The 25,466-nt window shown below is 45.7% G+C and overlaps 1 protein-coding gene across 2 annotated transcripts in view; it reads left to right on the top strand.

The window, feature by feature from the left end:
- Nucleotides 1–13,962: 13,962 nt before the first annotated feature.
- The window catches only part of LOC139582653 (synaptosomal-associated protein 25-A), a 49,477-nt gene continuing 37,973 nt past the window's right edge, over nt 13,963–25,466 (top strand). For both annotated transcript variants that reach the window (XM_071412848.1, XM_071412849.1), the window contains exon 1: nt 13,963–14,249. The gene's annotated coding sequence lies outside the window, so the exon portion shown is untranslated. The remainder of the gene's footprint in view (nt 14,250–25,466) is intronic.

Below are 25,466 nucleotides of genomic sequence, written 5' to 3'. Positions count from 1 at the left end.
ACAACACAGAGCATGAATCATCCCCCGAGGAGCACTGGACAACACAGAGCATGAAGCATCCCCTGAGGAGCACTGGACAACACAGAGCATGAAGCATCCCCCGAGGAGCACTGGACAACACAGAGCATGAAGCATCCCCCGAGGAGCACTGGACAACACAGAGCATGAAGCATCCCCCGAGGAGCACTGGACAACACAGAGCATGAAGCATCCCCCGAGGAGCACAGGACAACACAGAGCATGAAGCATCCCCCGAGGAGCACTGGACAACACAGAGCATGAAGCATCCCCCGAGGAGCACTGCAAGGTTAGGTGAGGGGAACACACACACATAAAAATAATAAATAATAACTGTAATTCCTGAACCAACACTTGCACAATATCCCTTCCTTCCTCTGCCTCTGACAGCTGCTTCATTGAGGAAAATGTACTTACTATGACTCTGCTATGTGGTTGTCCCATCTAACTTTCTTAAGATGAATGCACTAACTGTAAGACGCTCTGGATAAGAGCATCTGCTAAATTACTAAAATGTCAATCTAAAAATGGAGGTGATCCAATGGCACACTGACAGCACTCTCTCACAGGGTCTTTAAAACAATAACGTCCCTCTTCCCCTACTCCCCTACTCAGCAGTCACCAGCTTTGTCTAAACATCCTAATCATCATCATACGTTCATTAGAAATCATTTTTTCAATTTTGATAGAGACCTCATTGCATCTGCTCATGGGGCATATCAAAATGTAGTCATGCAGCAAGAGGATCTCAGCTGTTCCAATGTTTTATCCCCTGATGCAAATGCTCAAGTAAACACACACACACAGTACACACACACAGTACACATGCACATATGGAGACTAAGAATACACACATTTGTGTTCAGTTGGCAATAACATGCCACTTCCTGTGAGTTAGCCAGAAGGGACGTTCTGTTTTGGTCCAGTGCACCGAAGAATTACAGCATTCAGCTCCGGTCTGCCATCCTGCACTACACGGCTGTCCACGCACACAGAATGGCATCTCTGAACCTTTAAACCCTACTTTCTCTGCATCTCTCTCTCTCTCGTGCGCTTTTTCTCTCTCGCTTTTTCTCTCTCACTTTTTCTCTCTCTCTCTCTCCCTCTATTTATTCTGTCTCAGCCTCTCCCTATCCCTCTCTTTAAATATCGACCACATTCTCTCACTCTGTCACTCTTTAATCCTTCAGTTCTCCTCCTCTCCCATCCAGAGGTAGTAGTGTAGTATGAGGCAGCATTAGCTGTGATGTGATGTGGAGAGAAAGGCCTGTGGGGTGTAGAGATTAATTTCAATAGCAAGTCAATATTCTCCCTGACAGCCATCCTTGCCATTGGATACAAGACCTTCAGTCTCACATTTATCAATGTCACGACATAGCCCGAATCTATCAATACATCAATTATCAGATCTATCAATACCTCAATTATCAGGTTGAATATCACTCTCTGCGGTCGACACTGAGGCTGAGAGACGTTCCTTCTTCTGGCCTCATTAAGTTTGTGTGAGGTTGAAGCACCTTCGCTATACTATGCAACACAATCCCATACAATAAATTGGTTTTATTTACACACATACAAAAACATGTGCCACAATGGTGCACTTGAGCAGTTTCTACTACAGAGAGCTGCGTTGCAGTATAGTGTACATGTTGAGAAAGCAGTCCATAGGGTGTTATTGAGAATGATAACAATAAATAACAAACAAACTGAAACGCATATAGTAACTCAACAGTGCCTGCACACAATGATTTAATTTATGTTACCACGGTAACAGAATCACAGAGACACTAGTGATTATTAGATCAGAGAATTTACTGGGAAAGAAACCAGATCAGTTGTAACTACTGTATTGAACTGAACAAGAGCTATACAAAATGACAGTTGGATGATATACTGTAGGGTACTGTATCAAGACAAGAACAGTATTCAGTGACTACATCCGGACAGGTATGCAGTACATATATGAGTGCGTTTGCTCTAGTAACTGAGGTGTGACATTAAGCCTCTCTATCACCGCCAGGTGAACAGAACAGTTGTTTTTTTGTGGAATATGCTGAGTCACAGGATGAGCCCATAGCTGCAGCAGCAGCAGCCTCCCCTCCCTGCATCTCTCCTCCCCACCCTCCCCTCCACCACCCTCTCCTCCACCATACATCCTCCCCACCCTCCCCGCATCTCTCCTCCCTATCACTCTTTCACTCTATCTCTCTTGCAAATCTCTTCCCTCTATCTCTCTCTCTGTCTCCTTCAGTCCCTATCTCACTCTCTCTGTCTACCTCCATCTTTCTCTCCGTCCCCCCTCCCTCTCTCAGTAGTTTAATAAGAATGAAACCATTCTGAGAGAGATGGGATGTCAGAGATTACAGGCTAGCCTGATACAGAGCTGATAATTCTGCTGTTACTGCTAATCTCCCTCTCCAGCCACTGCTTCTGCTCTCTGACCGCTAAAAACAGCAACACTCTATCCTCTATCCCTCCCTCCCTCCCCTCCAACCAGAACACTCACAACTTCAAAGAGACTATTTTTGAAAAGTTTGACGTTTTCTTTTATGTCCTGGAGAAGGAAAAACGACAGGCAGAGAGGATGAGAAGAAAATGGAGGTCTTGTTTAGCATGTGAGATACTCTTCTTCTCCAAGACAGATTGTCAGTGACTGCTACTCTGCTGGTGTTCTTACCTACATGAAGGATGTTTTATTCAAATAATAAATAAATAACTGACGATGCAGGATACGGATCACTTTAAGCTGTCACTGTTACCATACAAAAGTCTCATGTTTTTCTGTGATGCATTTGTCAAATGTTAATTCATTACCATAGTAGTAAAATTATAGAAAATGAATATACTTTACATTTAGTAAATCTGCAAAGCTGCGAGCATATGAAGAGTTCATTTCCAAAGCTATATATCCAACAACTTTTCACATTTGTGTTTTTTCAGATTGCTTGTGTGTACCTTCATGTGCGTTTAAAATATTACTGTTCTCAGATGTTTCATTGATAGATTTTAGATGTGTAGTATTTTTGTTGTTGTTTTTTTCTACGGCTGGTCATGCTTTCCACCTGGCTACCCCTTCCCCGGTCAACAGCACTGCACCCCCCACAGCAACTCGCCCAAGCCTTTCCCATTTCTCTTTCTCCCAAATACAGTCAGCTGATGTTCTGAAAGTGCTGCAAAATCTGGACCCTTACAAATCAGCCGGGCTAGATAATCTGGACCCTTTCTTTCTAAAACTATCTGCTGAAATTGTTGCCACCCCTATTACTAGCCTCTTCAACCTCTCTTTCGTGTCGTCTGAGATTCCCAAAGATTGGAAAGCAGCTGCGGTTATCCCCCTCTTCAAAGGGGGGGACACTCTTGACCCAAACAGCTACAGACCCATATCTATCCTACCCTGCCTTTCTAAGGTCTTCGAAAGCCAAGTTAACAAACAGATTACCGACCATTTCGAATCCCACCATACCTTCTCCGCTATGCAATCTGGTTTCAGAGCTGGTCATGGGTGCACCTCAGCCACGCTCAAGGTCATAAACGATATCGTAACCGCCATCGATAGGAAACAATACTGTGCAGCTGTATTCATTGACCTGGCCAAGGCTTTTGACTCTGTCAATCACCGTATTCTTATCGGCAGACTCGACAGCCTTGGTTTCTCTAATGATTGCCTCGCCTGGTTCACCAACTACTTCTCTGATAGAGTTCAGTGTGTCAAATCGGAGGGTCTGTTGTCCGGGCCTCTGGCAGTCTCTATGGGGGTGCCACAGGGTTCAATTCTTGGACCGACTCTCTTCTCTGTATACATCAATGATGTCGCTCTTGCTGCTGGTGAGTCTCTGATCCACCTCTACGCAGATGACACTATTCTGTATACTTCTGGCCCTTCTTTTGACACTGTGTTAACAACCCTCCAGGCGAGCTTCAATGCCATACAACTCTCCTTCCGTGGCCTCCAATTGCTCTTAAATACAAGTAAAACTAAATGCATGCTCTTCAACCGATCGCTGCCTGCACCTGCCCGCCTGTCCAACATCACTACTCTAGACGGCTTTGACTTAGAATATGTGGACAACTACAAATACCTAGGTGTCTGGTTAGACTGTAAACTCTCCTTCCAGACTCACATCAAACATCTCCAATCCAAAGTTAAATCTAGAATTAGCTTCCTATTCCGCAACAAAGCATCCTTCACTCATGCTGCCAAACATACCCTTGTAAAACTGACCATCCTACCAATCCTCGACTTCGGTGATGTCATTTACAAAATAGCCTCCAATACCCTACTCAATAAATTGGATGCAGTCTACCACAGTGCCATCCGTTTTGTCACCAAAGCCCCTTACACTACCCACCACTGCGACCTGTACACTCTCGTTGGCTGGCCCTCGCTTCATACTCATCGCCAAACCCACTGGCTCCAGGTTATCTACAAGACCCTGCTAGGTAAAGTCCCCCCTTATCTCAGCTCGCTGGTCACCATAGCAGCACCTACCTGTAGCACGCGCTCCAGCAGGTATATCTCTCTGGTCACCCCCAAAACCAATTCCTCCTTTGGCCGCCTCTCCTTCCAGTTCTCTGCTGCCAATGACTGGAACAAACTACAAAAATCTCTGAAACTGGAAACACTTATCTCCCTCACTAGCTTTAAGCACCAGCTGTCAGAGCAGCTCATAGATTACTGCACCTGTACATAGCCCATCTATAATTTAGCCCAAACAACTACCTCTTTACCTACTGTATTCATTTATTTATTTTTGCTCCTTTGCACCCCATTATCTCTATCTCTACTTTGCACTTTCTTCCACTGCAAACCAACCATTCCAGTGTTTTTTTACTTGCTATATTGTATTTACTTCGCCACCATGGCCTTTTTATATTTTTATTTATTTTTATATATATTTTGTTTGCCTTCACCTCCCTTATCTCACCTCACTTGCTCACATTGTATATAGACTTATTTTTCACTGTATTATTGACTGTATGTTTGTTTTACTCCATGTGTAACTATGTGTTGTTGTATGTATCGAACTGCTTTGCTTTATCTTGGCCAGGTCGCAATTGTAAATGAGAACGTGTTCTCAATTTGCCTACCTGGTTAAATAAAGGTGAAATAAAAAAATAAAAAAATAAACACAATATTGTTGAGCTGGAATGTAATGTCTGTATCATATTTGACTGTGATATGTGGTTGTCTCCTCTAGCTATCTTAAGATGAATACACTAACTCTGAGTCACTCTGGATAAGAGCATCTGCTAAATGACTAACATGTCAAATGTAAATGTTTTACATACATATCTCATATTACTGTACTGATGTCACAATTGTATCATTTGTACAGTTCTTTATTTTTTTTTAAAAGTGTTATTTGTTGCATTTGACTGTGTAAACCTAGCAAGACTACTTATTTATCTGAGAGCGAGGCGGATACATAGCATTTTGCAAAAAAACATAATTATTTGTCCCTCTGAAAGGACGCCATCAAGTGATAGATTTTAAACAAATACATGTCTGTCATTGAATAACTCCATGCCATGATTAGATAGTGAAAAAAACACACCAATCTTTTCATAATATCTTTAAACAATAAATGTGTTTTGGAATAAACTCTTCATATCTACTATGTTCTGTATTACAAATGCACAACTTTTCATGGTACTGGTAGTATGGAACTGCAAAATAGCTGGCAATCTATAAATACATGCAGTTACTATCTGTTGGTTTCATGAATGGAATGGCCTGCAAGAATCTTCTTTGCCCCTCTCTCTCTCCCTCTCTCTCCCCATCTATCTATATCTCTCTCTCCCCCATCTCTCTTTCCCCATCTATTTCTTTCTCTCCTTCTCCTCTCTAAATTGATTTTTCATGCAGTGTTATCATTATCATTAATTTAGGAGACAGGAAGGCTTCAGAGCCATAGAAGATATATTTATTAGACTGCCAAACAGAGGTAGAGAGGGGAACATTCCCACGCTGCCTGGAGAAGTCTACACTGCTCATTAGGAAATATCAACTACTAATTTCCCATGTTAATTTCCTTTGATTGATACGAAATTAAAGCCTGTGTTTATCATCCATGTGTCTATGATTATATTGATAACTCCCTCATACATGACTGTGATTATCCTTGTCTTGAATACATGTACTGTAAGACAACGGTTAGGTGTTGCTGGCATTGTAACGGTGGTCCTCCTCTTCAATCGAAAAGGAGGAGTAGTGATGGAACCAAGGCGCAGCGGGTTGTGAACACATAATTTATTAAAGAAAACACGAACTTGACTAAAACTAACAAAACAACAAACGGTGTAGACAGACCTGGGGCCTGTTGCACAAAACTAGGATAAGGGATTAAGCCAGGATATCTTGGTGATCCTGGCTCAATTGATCCGTAATCCGGTTGCACTAAAGATGGATAGGGGGCAGGAGGATATGTTATGGTATAAATTACCATGGAGATTTATTCTGTGGAGCTAGCCTGCTCCAGACCAGGCTAAATTCCAGGATCTATTTATTCTCATCCCTAATGTCAGTCAGCAGTCACCACAAATGGAAACCAATAGTTATTTCACTGCTCACTATACATTGTTATCACATAACTAGACCCACTGTTATTATTTAAACGTTTGTGATCATTAATTTCAATGATTTTGGATAAAAAATGATTTTTAGATGATGTTGCTATCATTAGATAATTTACAGTTTCCCATAGACTATAAGGCTATATATAAAATGATAGAATATTAGGGCCACAGAGGGGAAAAAAACACAAGTCATAATATTGTAACCAGTTGTTTTAAAGGACAGTTGTTAAAATGACAGATGTGGGGCATTTCGTGAAATTGTACTTCAGTATGGTTTCATAAACAAAGACATGCTGATGTGCCAGAATATTAAGTATCACATTGTCATAAGTATCAAAACTGTAAAAACAATATGTAGCTTTTCTGCAGAAAGAACCAGCCTCATAAATTTATGACTTTATCCTTTTTCTTCAGTGTCAAATCAAATCAAATTTTATTAGTCACATACACATGGTTGACTAAAACTAACAAAACAACAAACGGTGTAGACAGACCTGGACGACGAACTCACATAAACACGAAGAACGCACGAACAGGGAAAATAGCCTACACATAAATGACGAATGAACAAAACAAACCGAACAGTCCCGTATGGTGCGACAAAACACTGACACGGAAGACAACCACCCACAACAAACACTGTGAAACAACCTACCTAAATATGACTCTCAATTAGAGGAACGCCAAACACCTGCCTCTAATTGAGAGCCATACCAGGCAACCCTTAAACCAACATAGAAACAGACAACATAGAATGCCCACCCAAACTCACATCCTGACCAACTAACACATACAACAAACTAACATAAATAGGTCAGGAACGTGACATAACCCCCCCCTTAAGGTGCGAACTCCGGGCGCACCAGCACAAAGTCTAGGGGAGGGTCTGGGTGGGCATCTGACCACGGTGGTGGCTCAGGCTCCGGACGCTGTCCCCACACCACCATAGTCACTCCCCGCTTCTGTATCCCCCTCCCAATGACCACCCTCCAACTAAACCCACCTAGATGAAGGGGCAGCATCGGGATAAGGGGCAGCAGCTCCGGGCTGAGGGACTCTGGCAGGTCCGGGCTGAGGGACTCTGGCAGGTCCGGGCTGAGGGACTCTGGCAGGTCCGGGCTGAGGGACTCTGGCAGGTCCGGGCTGAGGGACTCTGGCAGGTCCGGGCTGAGGGACTCTGGCAGGTCCGGGCTGAGGGACTCTGGCAGGTCCGGGCTGAGGGACTCTGGCAGGTCCGGGCTGAGGGACTCTGGCAGGTCCGGGCTGAGGGACTCCGGCAGGTCCGGGCTGAGGGACTCCGGCAGGTCCGGGCTGAGGGACTCCGGCAGGTCCGGGCTGAGGGACTCCGGCAGGTCCGGGCTGAGGGACTCCGGCAGGTCCGGGCTGAGGGACTCCGGCAGGTCCGGGCTGAGGGACTCCGGCAGGTCCGGGCTGAGGGACTCCGGCAGGTCCGGGCTGAGGGACTCCGGCAGGTCCGGGCTGAGGGACTCCGGCAGGTCCGGGCTGAGGGACTCCGGCAGGTCCGGGCTGAGGGACTCCGGCAGGTCCGGGCTGAGGGACTCCGGCTGGTCCGGGCTGAGGGACTCCGGCTGGTCCGGGCTGAGGGACTCCGGCTGGTCCTGGCTGGAAGGCTCTGAAGGCTGGTCCGGTCTGGCGGAAGGCTCTGGCTGATCCGGTCTGGCGGAAGGCTCTGGCTGATCCGGTCTGGCGGAAGGCTCTGGCTGATCCGATCTGGCGGAAGGCTCTGGCTGATCCGATCTGGCGGAAGGCTCTGGCTGATCCGATCTGGCGGAAGGCTCTGGCTGATCCGATCTGGCGGAAGGCTCTGGCTGATCCGATCTGGCGGAAGGCTCTGGCTGATCCGATCTGGCGGATCCGATCTGGCGGAAGGCTCTGGCTGATCCGATCTGGCGGAAGGCTCTGGCTGATCCGATCTGGCGGAAGGCTCTGGCTGATCCGATCTGGCGGAAGGCTCTGGCTGATCCGATCTGGCGGAAGGCTCTGGCTGATCCGGTCTGGCGGAAGGCTCTGGCTGATCCGGTCTGGCGGAAGGCTCTGTAGGCTCATGGCAGACGGGCAGCTTTGCAGGCTCATGACAGACGGGCAGTTCAGGCGCCGTTGGGCAGACGGACAGTTCAGGCGCCATTGGGCAGACGGGCAGTTCAGGCGCCGCTGGGCAGACGGGCAGTTCAGGCGCCGCTGGGCAGACGGGCAGTTCAGGCGCCGCTGGGCAGACGGGCAGTTCAGGCGCCGCTGGGCAGACGGGCAGTTCAGGCACCGCTGGGCAGACGGGCAGTTCAGGCGCCGCTGGGCAGACGGGCAGTTCAGGCGCCGCTGGGCAGACGGGCAGTTCAGGCGCCGCTGGGCAGACGGGCAGTTCAGGCGCCGCTGGGCAGACGGGCAGTTCAGGCGCCGCTGGGCAGACGGGCAGTTCAGGCGCCGCTGGGCAGACGGGCAGTTCAGGCGCCGCTGGGCAGACGGGCAGTTCAGGCGCCGCTGGGCAGACGGGCAGTTCAGGCGCCGCTGGGCAGACGGGCAGTTCAGGCGCCGCTGGGCAGACGGGCAGTTCAGGCGCCGCTGGGCAGACGGGCAGTTCAGGCGCCGCTGGGCAGACGGGCAGTTCAGGCGCCGCTGGGCAGACGGGCAGTTCAGGCGCCGCTGGGCAGACGGGCAGTTCAGGCGCCGCTGGGCAGACGGGCAGTTCAGGCGCCGCTGGGCAGACGGGCAGTTCAGGCGCCGCTGGGCAGACGGGCAGTTCAGGCGCCGCTGGGCAGACGGGCAGTTCAGGCGCCGCTGGGCAGACGGGCAGTTCAGGCGCCGCTGGGCAGACGGGCAGTTCAGGCGCCGCTGGGCAGACGGGCAGTTCAGGCGCCGCTGGGCAGACGGGCAGTTCAGGCGCCGCTGGGCAGACGGGCAGTTCAGGCGCCGCTGGGCAGACGGGCAGTTCAGGCGCCGCTGGGCAGACGGGCAGTTCAGGCGCCGCTGGGCAGACGGGCAGTTCAGGCGCCGCTGGGCAGACGGGCAGTTCAGGCGCCGCTGGGCAGACGGGCAGTTCAGGCGCCGCTGGGCAGACGGGCACACCTGTAGGGAGGAGACGGAGAGACAGCCTGGTGCGTGGGGCTGCCACAGGACCCACCAGGCTGGAGAGACCTACAGGAGGCTTGATGTTAAGAGGCACCTGAAGGACCGGGCTGTGGGGGAGTACTGGAGCTCTGGTGCGCAGCCTTGGCACCACTCCCCCAGGCTGGAATACTACACCAGCCCGTACCCTCCAGAGTGCAGGCACAGGTTGAACCGGGCTGTGGATGAGCACTGGAGATCTAGTGCCTACTACGCGCACTTCTCTCTTAGGCTCCACTACCACATTTGCCCGGTACGAGCGGAGCGTAGGCATAGGACGCACTGCACCCTCCCAGCGCTCCGGAGACACAGCACGCAGAGCCGGCGCAGGATACCCTGGACCGAAACTGCGTACCGGAGACCAGACGCGCTGAGCAGGCACAATACGCCCCGGCTGGATGCCCACACTCACATGACACTTTCGGGGGGCTGCTCTATAGCGCACCGGGCTATGGGCACGCACTGGCGACACCGTGCGCTTAACCGCATAACACGGTGCCTGACCAGTGACGCGTTGCTTATAATAAGCACGAGTGCGCTCAGGTCTGCTACCTGGCTTAGCCACACTCCTCTCTAGCCCCCCCCAAAAAAAAATTCTGGGGTTGCCTCTCGTACCTGTCCCGCTGCCGTGCTGCCTCATGTCGCCGCCGCTCAGCTTTCGCTTCCTCCAGCTCAGCTTTGGGGCGGCTATACTCCCCAGCCTGTGCCCAGGGTCCTTCTCCGTTCAACTCGTCCTCCCAAGTCCACAAGTCCTGGTTGCTCTGTTGAGCTCTCCCTTTTCCCCGCTGCTTGGTTCTGGTAATTTGGTGGGTGGTTCTGTAACGGTGGTCCTCCTCCTCTTCAATCGAAAAGGAGGAGTAGTGATGGAACCAAGGCGCAGCGGGTTGTGAACACATAATTTATTAAAGAAAACACGAAAACACGAACTTGACTAAAACTAACAAAACAACAAACGGTGTAGACAGACCTGGACGACGAACTCACATAAACACGAAGAACGCACGAACAGGGAAAATAGCCTACACAAAAATGACGAATGAACAAAACAAACCGAACAGTCCCGTATGGTGCGACAAAACACTGACACGGAAGACAACCACCCACAACAAACACTGTGAAACAACCTACCTAAATATGACTCTCAATTAGAGGAACGCCAAACACCTGCCTCTAATTGAGAGCCATACCAGGCAACCCTTAAACCAACATAGAAACAGACAACATAGAATGCCCACCCAAACTCACGTCCTGACCAACTAACACATACAACAAACTAACATAAATAGGTCAGGAACGTGACAGGCATAGGCTGAAGACATAGGTTGGAAGAAGCAATCATGGTTTCTAGTGAAAGCTAAGCACACCAAAAGGTAGGCTGTAAGAGGTCAGGCTTGCAATTTCCCCCGAACAAGCCAGAGAGAATTGGCTTGTACTTTCCAATCAAATCTAATCTAATTGTATTAGTCATGTACACAGTTTACAGCAGGTATAAAAGGTGAAGTGAAATACTTGTGTGCTAGCACCCTCAACATAACAGTACAATAACCAATATAAATAATTGGAGTCAAATCAAGTAATAGTAGAACTAGTATGCATAATAAGAGCCTGATATGTACACAATAGAATAATAGATCATGAATGTGCTGTCAAGTGTGACTGTGTTTACAAATGTAAAGTGGGTAGTGTCTTCTGGTTGTGCAGTTGAATAAATAGTATATACTTGTGCATGCATGCGTGTGTGTGTGTGTTTGTGTCTATGTCTGTGTGTGCATGCGTGTGTGTCTATGTCTGTGTGTTTGTGTGTGCATGCGTGTGTGTGTGTGTGTGTGTCTATGTCTCTGTGTGTGTGTGTGTGTGTGTGTGTGTGTGTGTGTGTGTGTGTGTGTGTGTGTGTGTGTGTGTGTGTGTGTGTGTGTGTGTGTGTGTGTGTGTGTGTGTGTGTGTGCGTGTGTGTGCGTGTGTGTGCGCATGCATGTGCGCGTGCGTGTCTGTGTGTTCTTGTATGTGCTTCATTACCTCTGCTAATTCTACTGTTAGCACTGTTACCACTAGAACTGGCACTATCATTGCTTTCTCCTGAAAAAAAGTATTCCGCATGAGTAGGGGAGACCAGGGTTGGTTCACACTTTTTACTCTTGTGTGTATTTCTCAACACCTGTATATCTTACAAGACTTTTTTCAATATTAGGAGAAAGACCAAAGTCTTGGGTTGAAATGGAGACCTTTTATATCATTATATCGTATTCCAATATGTTGTTATAAGCCATCAAACACACTCTGTCCACCAGCGCCATCGCAGGGTTGGATGTCACACAGAAGTATTTATTTTTTTACCTTTATTTAACTAGGCAAGTCAGTTAAGAACAAATTCTTATTTTCAATGACAGCCTAGGAACAGTGGGTTAACTGCCTTGTTCAGGGGCAGAACGACAGATTTGTACCTTGTCAGCTTGGGGATTCGAACTTGCAACCTTTCGGTTACTAGTCCAATGCTCTAACCACTAGGCTACCCTGCCAAATGGGGTTGGATGTCACACAGAATGAGGTTGGAGGTCACAATGTAACTTATTTTGTAACAGGAAATTAAGCAATATGGCATACAGAGCCGTTCTTTGATCAAATTATATTTACTAACAAAATTCTGCATTTTGTGTCTTGAGAACAACAGATTGAGTAAATGTGTTTGTGTATGAATGTGTGGGTGTGTGACAGAAAACAATGTGTATAAGAGAGAAGCAATGAAGGGATCTCTTCATAGCACATACTGTAAGAGCTTGGGATTTATTGTAAACTGGCAGTGGCAATGTTGATTGTGACAACCAACCCCACATTCCATGTGACAACCATCCCCAACAACATAATTGTTCATGGATACTCCCATAATTCAAACATTTATGAAGAAAATTCCAAGATATTTTTTTAACCACCTATGAAAAACACTAATTCCCATCAGCTCAATGTTTTGTCATGCTGACATGAATTGACCAGGTGGAGGATCCGCCCCTTTTTCCAATTTTGGCCTACAATGACATATCAAATCTAAGTGCCTGTAACTCAGGCCCTGAAGCAAGGATATGCATATTCTTGGTACCATTTGAAAGGAAACACTTTGAAGTTTGTGGAAATGTGAAAGGAATGTAGGAGAATATAACACAATAGATCTGGTAAAAGATAATACAAAGACAAAACCAACCGTTCTATTGTATTTTATTTGTACCATCATCTTTGAAATGCAAGAGAAAGGCCATCATGTATTATTCCAGCCCAGCTGCAATTTAGATTTTGGCCACTAGATGGCAGCAGTGTATGTGCAAAGTTTTAGACTGATCCAATGAACTATTGCATTTCTGTTCAAAATGTTGTTTCAAGACTGCCCAAATGTGCCTAATTGCTTTTTTAATAACTTTTCATATTCAAAACTGTGCACTCTCCTCAAACAATAGCATGGTATCCTTTCACTGTATTAGCTACTGTAAATTGGACAGTGGAGCTAGATTAACAAGAATTTAAGCTTTCTGCCAATATCAGATATGTCTATGTCCTGGGAAATGTTTGTGTAACTTACAACCTCATGCTAATCGCATTAGCCTAAGTTAGCGCAACGTCCCGCAGGGGACCCACTGATCCTGAAGAAGTTTTTTAACGAATTCACACAATTTAACTTGAAAATTATTACACAACTCCATTTAGATTGGGAGTAATTAGCACTGTGACAACCAACCCATGAGACAACCAACCCGGTCTCCCCTAACTTATAGAAGTTAGAGTAGTGATTCAAAACTTTACTTGTGTCCTTTCTGTTTTGTTTGGGATTCACAGTGACTGAAGTACAGTGTGCATTGTTAGGTTAAAATGTGGGTGAGTCAGGAAAATAATGACTGTAAAATGTCAATATATAAAAAAGCAATGCGTCATTGCTGTTAGAGAAAGTAACGACCACCCATTAGTATAACGCTATAGACTATTCACAATTCTGTTTCAGAGCATCCAATAGGGTTATGTTGTTGTGCGGGTGCTGTTTGTTTCAATAGGACTAAATCACACGTTAGTAGTAAATCCTCAATAATATCGTCATACCGAGCATGTGTAGGCCTATTATGCTACCTATTTCTCATCATAAAGCCACATAAATATCTGTTTTGGGCGAGAAACTGTTTAGAATCGATGGCTGAAATGTGATACCATGACACGACACATGTAAACACATTCACAGGCTGTTGTTTGCCCAAAAAAATACATGGCGATTTCCGTTGAGCAGTTACCGGTGCGCATGCAGCTGCTCATTACCAAGCTTGCAGAAGTGCCTCTCTTTTTGACAGATAGGCCTATCTATTAAAAGCTGCTGACGTCAAAAGCGACTGCCATCTTTGACTAGGGCAGAGCTGCTGCGTTCCATTGAAGAACTGAGGAGGTATCAACCACGCGCAGTGCCTTTGCAGCAATCCAGTCCTTACAGAACGGGAGTGATATCGGTTAGTTGTTGAAATACGCAGACATTTCCTCCTGCTGACTGCAAGCCACCGACCACGGCACAGGTAGGAGAACACTTTAGATTTCTCTATTCTATTATAACGCAAATGTTTTATTTTCGGGGGTTTTCAACAAAATATTTTCAGTACAAAATTAAGTACTCGTTTTTTTAATTGTGAAGCCGTTTTCGATTGAGAGCATCGGAGGATATGTTTTGATAAACCCGCATGACGGTAGCACTTGCTTAATAAAGGTTTATTCGTTGCCTTTTTGTTGAATTCGCATGTCTGATTTTGAAATATATCAATTGTAGACATGCCGGGGTTTGCCTCTTTCTAATTACATGAACCTTGTGCTGTGCGTGTAAATCTCCACGAGCAGTCGATTTTCTGAAATTGAAGGATGCTGTATGTGCTAATGCGTAAGGTGTGGGCGTTTTCTGCGTTTCAGCACCTTGGACAATGACAGCTGGGGCTCGGCTGCGCTGTTGTCTCTCTTGCTCTCAAACTCTCTCAGAAAATAAACAGACAAACACGCACAAGAAATTCAACAAAGCCACGGCATTCTGCTTTATTAGATATTCAAACCGTATTAGATATGACTTGTTGTGTTTTGCACCAGCATGCTTTGAAACGTGTGTTTATTTAGAAGCTTTTGGGGATTTTGCGCAGAGCTGGTTTATCACTCCCTCGAGTGATGCTTAAGAGGATGGTATTTTACGACCGCTTCTGAAATATGGGTAGGAAACAGCTCACTGCTAATGCCGCAGTGGAATCGTGAATGATAGTAAGTTTAGCAAATCAAAAGTGGGGGTGATTTAGTGCAGATTTGGAGCCTAATGTGCGTTAAAAATGCAGTTGGGGAGAAACATCCCAAGGGGGTGAAAGAAGGGGTCCTCAATTGATTTGGGGAATGTCATTATAGTAAACTGCGCCAGAGTGTGTCGATGGGAGGAGGGAGGGGGGGGGGGGTAAATAGGGGAGACACGACCGACAATCCTCATCAATATGCCACTATATATGTACGTCCGTCCGTGCTCGCTGGCTGTAGCCTACTCAGTTTGTTGCGTCAAAATGGCCACATCCCTGCCATGCCATTTAGGTGACGAGGCATCGGTAATTACCGTCTGTGTCTTCCCGGTGCTAGAGGATGGGCGGGGGCTCGAGGCGAGAAGAGCGGGGGAGGACGGTGAAACCCGCACTATGACATCCTATAAGCCCCCATCCATCCTCGCCATCCTATACGTATATGGACTGCACCTCGACTACATCAAACCACAGATGAGATCCTTAGATCGTCGACTTGTCAAGCACGAAGCATGTGGTGAAATTTACACCAAATCTGTTATGATGTATGTGCATTTAAATGGTCTTCTCTCCATCATGGCTCAATGGAACGTTGTTGATTGCTGACCAGACCTTTAAGGTTTGCGGCAAATTAGTTATTTAGGTCACGTGCTCCTCTACGTGCTCTTCTTCGCAGGTCGCACCTGGAAATACAGTTTTTATATTTCAGCACCACGTGATGTTGGACCACCGTCGCATCTCCCCCATTTGCTCTACCTGAGGGTTTTCAGTCTCTTGTGCCATAACATCAGAGGGAAAGACAGAGAGACAGAGACAGGAAGAAAGAGACAGCGAGAGAGAGCGAGGAAAGAGAGAGAGAGAGAATATCAAAATGGAGAAGCTAGTAACAGGCCGTTAGATATGAGAGGAATCCAGCATTGAATGGGGTGTTGAGAGGGCCGGTGTTGAGCTGACAAATAAAAGGACATGCACGCATGCTTTCGGTTGACATGGCTGCTATAGCCTACCATATCGCATCATGCGGCTTCCATCGGTTTGACTGCAGAGCGTGGGCGGCACTATAGGGCTTTTTCCACGAGTAAATGGTGACTCATATACCATCAGCGGTAGCGGTTGATTGTTTTTCGGAACAGCCGAAAAACATTTATATAGCTGCTCTCTCTCTCTCTCGCTATGTGTGTCTGGTATACCGAGCTGAAATCTATAGAATCAAACCAATGCCTCGGAAATCAATGTTTTTTTCAGACTTGCTGAACTGTGCATTGTGCGTATTGGTGCATGCGGCTATCCATATTTTTTTCTGGGCATATACTCTCCAGATAACAGTAAATGACTGCCGACGTTACCAAATTTCTCCCTAAAAAGCTATACTGAAATGGACATTTGGCCAAGAAGTCCGTTGGGAGTGAATCGATTTCAGAACATTTAACTTATATCACAATCTATATGATTGCAGCCTTGGATTAATTAATTCACTTTTTTTTGCCAAACATACCAACGAATAAATGCCTCACTGTTACTGATTGATAATGATGCTTGTCAACTGAACGAACCATGGCATTCTACTGTAATTCGACGTGCATTTGTGATGTACTGTATGCCTTGAGGAAGCTGAAGAATCGTGCATTTGTGATGTACTGTATGCCTTGAGGAAGCTGAAGAATCGTGCATTTGTGATGTACTGTATGCCTTGAGGAAGCTGAAGAATCGTGCATTTGTGATGTACTGTATGCCTTGAGGAAGCTGAAGAATCGTGCATTTTGTTCTGCTTTTTAATTTGATATAAGAATCACAATATCATATAATTCAGTTTCAAGCCAAATAGTCGATGTCAGGAGGACTGTGTGTGATGGTATCTCCATAATGAGGTCTGTTATGATGTTGAGTAATGTGCTGTTCTGACCAACGGAGACTAGTGGACGCTATTCTAGGTTCTTGGCCCTGGAAAAGGACTGTAGATTAGGTTTTCTGTCAGGAAGTACTGTATTTTGCGTTCCAAAGGGCACAGTATTCCATATTTAGTGCACTACTTTTGGCCTGGGCCCATAGGGCTCGGGTCAAAAGTAGTGCATTATGTAGGGAATATGGTGCCGTTTGCAAAATATGTGTATGGATTGACTGTATTGATATCATAATCTGGCAATTTTTGTGTAGGCTATTATCAATTCAGAAACCTATAAGATCTAACACATACGTGGAAACATTAAAGTATGTCGCATGATAAGATTCAATCCGACACTATGTTTAAGCATTTCAGAGTATGTATAGGCTTCTATCAGGTACAGCGTATTCTGTCTCGCTACATAACAGAGGCCTACTCCAGTAGCATCAGTTTCACCAAGAGAGTTAACCTTGCCTTTGACCTGATGACAGTAGTGGAACAGGAGGAGGGGAGAGGATTTGGCATCTACTCTTTACCACAAGGGAGTTAGTCTCATTTTCCCTGAGACAATCAGGTAGTAAACAATAAGACAAAATGGCTGCTGCTGTAGAGCAGAGGAAGCTGTGGCGATGTCCGAAGATTGAGGACTTTGGCGCGTTCCCTCCGTGACTGCCTATGACACATGGCTGGGACACATCGATGGGAGAATCTCTCGATAACAATCTGCATCAGCCCTGGGACAAAGGAGTTGTACAATTTTGTTAGAAGATGTTGTAGAATTTTTCTATACCTGAAAGCTCCTCGTCTTTGTAGTGAAGATGAAACAGAGAGCTATGATGTCACCTTTCGTTGCAGTCTTTGAGATAGTTGTATAATGTTATGTAGGCTCCAACTAATGATTCCATTTGGCTGACAGTCATATAGTTATATTTCCTGCAAATGTCAGAGTCATCAACATGGTTGTTGGTTTTCGATGTACTTTACTGAGCTGCATTGCACTATTCAGCTTTTCAATCAATCAAATTGTGTTTATATAGCCAGAACCCTAGCCCATGGACCCCCACAGAGCATGTTGCTAACAATTATTCATTGGTAATAATAGTGAGAGAGGCTGGAGTGTCACTCTGGGGGCTGTTCCCATCTGAGCTCTTCTTCGCTGGTGCTACTGGAGTTTTTACCATGATCCTCTCTTCCCACCACCCACCAATCAGAGGAGGGGCTGGTGTTCCTCAGAATTATGGAAAAGAGAAGATAATGGTGAATGAAAGGATTAGTGAGAGAAAGAGAGAGAGTGATAAAGAGAGAGAGCGAAGAGGAAGAGAGATTGTACCTTTAATCTTCTATACTGCAATGACAATGCATCAAAACATTTAATCCACTGCAGGTACAGTAGTACATCTACTAAATGTTTACTTTCGAGTAGAGATGGCCAAATCTGATGAGGGTGAATTATCCTTGGTAAATATTGTTTGTCTTCTTGTTGTTGGACCTTCTCCAAATCATATAGCACATATATCATAAAAGCTTTTGTAAAGAATATTTGTTGGTTTTCATAGACCTCATAAACTATCTCTGTTTTTAGAACATTACATTGGTCAGTGATGACAAGACATATGGTGTGAGCAGGCCTGCCAGTAACAAGGTATGACGCAGACTGCAAAAGTACTAAGTCTCGTGCTGCAAGTTGCTGTAACCACAGATATCATCTTCCCAGTCAGTTGTATGATGGAAGGATTCCTCTGTGTTGAGTTACGAGGCATATGATTGGTTGAAACCTCCCTGGTCTGGACTGAAGCACGGACATCGCCATCGAATCCCTTCTTCAGTGAGCCACGTTAACCAAGTCATCTGGTCTAGTCAACATGAATGTGCTTGGGCCGTTTACCATTACATGTCCTATAGTGAGCTCAGGTGCCTGACAATAGGCCAGACACACATTAGTATTGTGTTGACTCTGGGCTGCATTCAACACCATTACTGTATCTTATTCAGAAGCCAATGAAGCGTGGCGAGTCTCTGTGGTGATATTGTTGCTCTACCTTTGTCAATCTGAGGCTGGGTAATTTAAGATGCTGCAGTGCAGGCAGTGGGGGTTCTGGTAGATTATTCCGGGGGTTTTCTGGCTTGTAAACAACTCAGTTGTTGTTAGACTGTCTGCCCTAAGATTGGAAGGTTGGGTGTTCGATCCCCAGGCAAGTCATATAAAAGACAGTTAAAAAAATAAATAATGGGACCCTATGTGTTTCTGCTTGGCACTCAGCATTAAGGAGATAGAATTCGGAGTAAGGCCCTCTGATAGACTAGTATCCTGTCCAGGGGGTTGCTTGTACATCACACTATAGAAACAGGAGATTGGCTCCTGCTGTTGTGAGCCAAGGCTACTTACTTTATTCTGGCTTGCACATACTGTACCTAGAACTGCCTGATCAGAATTCACAGTGAATGAGTAATGACCCTCTGACTGTATGCAATACATTGGCTTTATTGTCATCACTGCCTGGGATTGGATCTTTCTCCTCTCTTTCTCTTTCTCTCTTTCTCTCACCTGCACGCATGCATGCACATGCACACACACATTTGATTTGCCTGAGAGATTTTGATTTGATCTAATCTGTGTGTGTGTGTTCTTCGTATAGCCGTAATATGATAATGATGCAGATGTTGGTTCACTGAGCTAAAGCTTCATGGCAACATAGAGAATATCAATTAGGGACAATTCTAGGTAACATGCTTCAATTTCCTGCCTGGCCAATCAGCTCAATGCATATTTGTCTTGACTGGATTTACACTCATAATAAGTGATTTTTCTCTCCGTCTGAAGTCTTTTTCATAGTGGATTATGAACATCTCTCTCTTTTGCTTGCTACTAGTAACATGTAATAAATAGTAGGTTAGAACATGCTTATTACATGTATTAGCACCTATTAATGTTAATATTTAACCAAATGTAAAGATAATCATGAGGGATTGGGCAGAAGAAGAAGAGGAAGAGAAGAAGAATAGCAGTACACTCTTAGAGATCCTGTCTGTAATTCAATGAGTGCACTAGGGAATAATACGATGTCATTCAGACATAGCTATTATTATTAGATATTGTGAGTGAGGGTCTTGTCAGAATGTGTTTCTTGGCCCGGGGGCCCGCTAATTGCTTTTTAATGTCTTTGTCTTTATGACTCCTCAGATATTTAATAGCCTCTAATGCTGCCACTTCTTGGCTACTGAGGCTGCTGTCGCAGGACAACGGAGAAATTACATTTTGGGGCTGATTTGACTGATTCATGGCAATTCTTCCCACATAATTCAATGTGTCCCAGATGACAGCCTATCCATTTGGGACACAGATAAATGATGTGGGGAAAATTGCCATAAATCAGTCAAAAATAAGCCATGAATGTGTTCACGGAATCGGAACATCTATGGAATTGGAACATCAACGTGTTTGAATGGAACATTGTGGGGTAGGAATCTGAATAGGCTGTATTACAGTACAAACACATTCCAGAGTAAAAAAACATGATTAAGGGGATAATGAAACAAATCAATATTGATTAAGACAAAACACTTTGATTATCTATTACCACAGCATCAGTAAACCATCTGTAATTGTATCTGCATGTTCCTTTCAGGGATGGGGATTGGGTACTTCAATGTGCCCCTTGCGATTCAATTCCATCAAATATCACAACATAAAAAAGCATCTGCTGCAGGTTTCGGTGTGCCTCTGCATCTCGACACGGTTTTATCGTCTCAGTCCATTAAAAACTGGAAGGTCATGCTTTTAATTCAAAACAGGCTGCCGACACGTCTCGTAGGGCTGGGACAATAAACTGAAAATGATCGACACCGACCAAACAGACCACTTATTGTGGACATTTAGCTGATATCGTTCATTATGATAAGTAGCCTATACTAGAGAAATGTGAAGTTTAAAATTAAGTTTGCTAATATGGGTGATTGTTGGGACAATTGATAGCTACTACATTCAAACTAGCAGTAGTAGTTTGAAGGGTAATATAAAAAACTGGTGGACATTGTTATAAACTATTTATCGTTATGGTGTTGATTCAGTCAATTTATCTTAAAATTGATTTTTGTCCATATCGCCCAGCTCTAGTGTCTGGTACAGTAGGTTCAGATCATATCCCAGCTCTAGTGTCTGGTACAGTAGGTTCAGATCATATCCCAGCTCTAGTGTCTGGTACAGTAGGTTCAGATCATATCCCAGCTCTAGTGTCTGGTACAGTAGGTTCAGATCATATCCCAGCTCTAGTGTCTGGTACAGTATGTTCAGATCATATCCCAGCTCTAGTGTCTGGTACAGTAGGTTCAGATCATATCCCAGCTCTAGTGTCTGGTACAGTATGTTCAGATCATATCCCAGCTCTAGTGTCTGGTACAGTAGGTTCAGATCATATCCCAGCTCTAGTGTCTGGTACAGTATGTTCAGATCATATCCCAGCTCTAGTGTCTGGTACAGTAGGTTCAGATCATATCCCAGCTCTAGTGTCTGGTACAGTAGGTTCAGATCATATCCCAGCTCTAGTGTCTGGTACAGTATGTTCAGATCATATCCCAGCTCTAGTGTCTGGTACAGTAGATTCAGATCATATCCCAGCTCTAGTGTCTGGTACAGTAGGTTCAGATCATATCCCAGCTCTAGTGTCTGGTACAGTAGGTTCAGATCATATCCCAGCTCTAGTGTCTGGTACAGTAGGTTCAGATCATATCCCAGCTCTAGTGTCTGGTACAGTAGAATTTCTCTACAGATCTATCGTCTCGTAACAGGTTGTCTCCTCCTGCCTCTCCCATAACCTCTCATTCCCATTCTCTCCCTTCTCTCCCCTCTCACTATTTTCCCCACCTCCCCCCACCCCTCTCCCCATCCATCTCACCTCTACCCCCTCCCACCTCTCTCCCCCATCCCACCTCTCTCCCCTCTCCCCCTGTCCCTTGCCAACCTCTGCGGCGGCCGCTCTTTGTCGTGTTTGGCTTGTCACTTGTCATATTTCCCAGGCCCTCCGCGGGCAGTCTGCTGTTAGTTAATGTTCCCAAGAGGAAGGGAATGAGCTAGTTTTGACCAGCCCAGCTGGGTGCCTCCCTGGCCCTAACCGTAACCCTACACAAGGAGACCGCAGAGGTGACTGCCGTGACTGCCTGCCACTGTCAGAGGGGAGATAGGGCTCCTGCTCTGCAGTACATGGGGAGATAGGGCTCCTGCTCTGCAGTACATGGGGAGATAGGGCTCCTGCTCTGCAGTACATGGGGAGATAGGGCTCCTGCTCTGCAGTACATGGGGAGATAGGGCTCCTGCTCTGCAGTACATGGGGAGATAGGGCTCCTGCTCTGCAGTACATGGGGAGATAGGGCTTCTGCTCTGCAGTACATGGGGAGATAGGGCTCCTGCTCTGCAGTACATGGGGAGATAGGGCTCCTGCTCTGCAGTACATGGGGAGATAGGGCTCCTGCTCTGCAGTACATGGGGAGATAGGGCTCCTGCTCTGCAGTACATGGAGAGATAGGGCTTCTGCTCTGCAGTACATGGGGAGATAGGGCTTCTGCTCTGCAGTACATGGAGAGATAGGGCTTCTGCTCTGCAGTACATGGGGAGATAGTATTTGTTTTCTTTCAAGTACTTTGTTGAGCATTTGATTTAGTTGCTGTTTTCTGAAGGGCCAGCAGATGGGCGCGGTTTGCACCTTTGGGACTATTCCATTGGCTCCATTGCTTCTGGCACCGCAAGCTTTAATCAAACATATTGACAGAAAACATGTGTTATCACACTACCTCAATAGTACCTCTACAATATGAGTTTTGGTTCTGACTATTTCAGGGAGATTTGACTGATTGATGGATGAGAAGCAGGTACACATTTTTGTGTGTGGTTTGTATTGAGGATTGGCGGAGGACAATCAACTGTAGAGAGGTGATTTTGAGAGGACAATCAGCCTTTTGAAACAGCCTGTGTGGTGTGAGAAGGTCATGAATGCAAACAGCAGGGTCAGCTACCTTATATCCCAGTGTAAACAGCAGGGTCTGCTACCCTATATCCCAGTGTAAACAGCAGGGTCAGCTACCTTATATCCCAGTGTAAACAGCAGGGTCAGCTACCTTATATCCCAGTGTAAACAGCAGGGTCAGCTACCTTATATCCCAGTGTAAACAGCAGGGTCAGCTACCCTATATCCCAGTGTAAACAGCAGGGTCTGCTACCCTATATCCCAGTGTAAACAGCAGGGTCAGCTACCCTATATCCCAGTGTAAACAGCAGGGTCAGCTACCCTATATCCCAGTGTAAACAGCAGGGTCTGCTACCCTATATCCCAGTGTAAACAGCAGGGTCAGCTACCCTATATCCCAGTGTAAACAGAAGGGTCAGCTACCCTATATCCCAGTGTAAACAGCAGGGTCAGCTACCCTATATCCCAGTGTAAACAGCAGGGTCAGCTACCCTATATCCCAGTGTAAACAGCAGGGTCATCTACCTTATATCCCCGTGTAAACAGCAGGGTCATCTACCTTATATCCCCGTGTAAACAGCAGGGTCATCTACCTTATATTCCCATGTCAACGGGCTTTAGAAGAGAGATGACCCGATTTCAAAAACATCCTCACAATATGCTTCTTTAGCTTACGATGATTTAAAGAGGACTCATTCTTATTCCATAGGCTAATATCTCACAGATTGATGTGTAAATGGTGTTGTGGTGGATACTGTGTGTGGTATTAGCTGGAGCAAAGACTGAGATTAACCGGAGGAAGAAGAGAAAATGGCAGCCGTTGCAAACAAAGGGTCACTGTGAGCACGCAAACACGCACGCAAACGAACACACACACACAGACAAAGAGCTATTCTCTGTTTAAATGTTGGAGCAGAACAATGATTCCGCCTATTGTCAGAACAGACCATGTGCCGGTTTGTCTGTAAGGTTTGGAAATGCCAGTCTAACTGAACATCTGTTTGGTCTGAGTGCTTGAGTCAACCACATAGCTGCTGCCCAATGAATGAATGACGAAGGCAGTTACCTTCAGCTGAAGTTTCGATCAGGGCACGGAACGCATCCCTGAGGAATTTAAAGCACCTCCTTGAAATTCTCATTCCCTCGTTCATTTTGATTTCAGACAGCACGGTAATGTGTTTGTGGTTCTGTACCAGGCAGGGTCTTTATTTGATGAATACGTGTACAGTCATTTTAGGTTTTCCAGGCGAGATCATTTGCAGGCACACGAGGGAGAGCCAGCCGACAGGGGTGGGGGTGGGGGTTTTGAGTAGGGAGAGCCAGCCGACAGGGGTGGGGGTGGGGGTTGGAGTAGGGAGGGCGTTCTGTAAGTACTCTGTGATTGGACAAGGCATGAAATATGGCCGCCTCATAAGATAAGGGAACGTGTGGGGAATTCGAATGAAGCCATCTCAATAAGTTTCATTACTGGACCTGCAGTGATTATAGCTGCCTGACTGTAGCTCAGCCATATAGTCTATGAAGGGTGCCTGTTATATAATACAGTATCTTTGACAGTTACGTTTTGAAATGTGGAAATTGTAAAAGTAACAGATGCATTAACTGGTTAACTGCTTTTTAATATCTTATTAATTCCTCTTTAATATCTTATGAATAAGTCTTTAGTCAGCTAGAAGCGTACACAGTGTTTATTACCTTGGGAAATGTAAGAGCTGTCATATAAAACATTTAACAACATATTGTCTGCTGCCATAATGAAATTATGCTATAGTCAGCAAAGCTCAGTTAAACACTCCCTATAGTGTGTGTGTGTGTGTGTGTGTGTGTGTGTGTGTGTGTGTGTGTGTGTGTGTGTGTGTGTGTGTGTGTGTGTGTGTGTGTGTGTGTGTGTGTGTGTGTGTGTGTGTGTGTGTGTGTGTGTGAGAGAGAGCGAGAGAGCGAGAGAGTTTGTCTTAGCTTGTATCAGGACAAATAGTCAGTTAGGCCTAGCAGTGGCTTGCATGGAGCAGTGGTGGAGAACCTGACGTGTGTTAGAATCATCAATAAGAGGATGACACTGGAAAACATCTCCACAGAATTTTTTTAAATGATATTATGCTTCCTCTGCAGATATTTGGAGCTTCCTACGAATCCCAAATGAAACAATCACCAGTATTTTGGATTTGGAGAGAAAGAGGGAGGCAGGTAGAGGATAAGGTTTGGAGAGAAATAGGGAGGTAGAGGATGAGGTTTGGAGAGAAATAGGGAGGTAGAGGATGAGGTTTGGAGAGAAAGAGGGAGGTAGAGGGAGGTAGAGGATGAGGTTTGGAGAGAAAGAGGGAGGTAGAGGATGAGATTTGGAGAGAAATAGGGATGTAGAGGATAAGGTTTGGAGAGAAATAGGGAGGTAGAGGATGAGGTTTGGAGAGAAAGAGGGAGGTAGAGGGAGGTAGAGGATGAGGTTTGGAGAGAAAGAGGGAGGTAGAGGATGAGATTTGGAGAGAAATAGGGATGTAGAGGATAAGGTTTGGAGAGAAATAGGGAGGTAGAGGATGAGGTTTGTAGAGAAATAGGGAGGTAGAGGATGAGGTTTGTAGAGAAATAGGGAGGTAGGGGATGAGGTTTTGAGAGAAAGAGGGAGGTAGAGGATGAGGTTTG

The sequence above is a fragment of the Salvelinus alpinus genome, chromosome 8 (assembly GCF_045679555.1).
Source record: "Salvelinus alpinus chromosome 8, SLU_Salpinus.1, whole genome shotgun sequence".
NCBI lineage: Eukaryota > Metazoa > Chordata > Actinopteri > Salmoniformes > Salmonidae > Salvelinus > Salvelinus alpinus.
The sequence above is the reverse complement of the archived record's forward strand: the minus strand, read 5'-3'. Positions and strand labels throughout refer to the sequence as shown.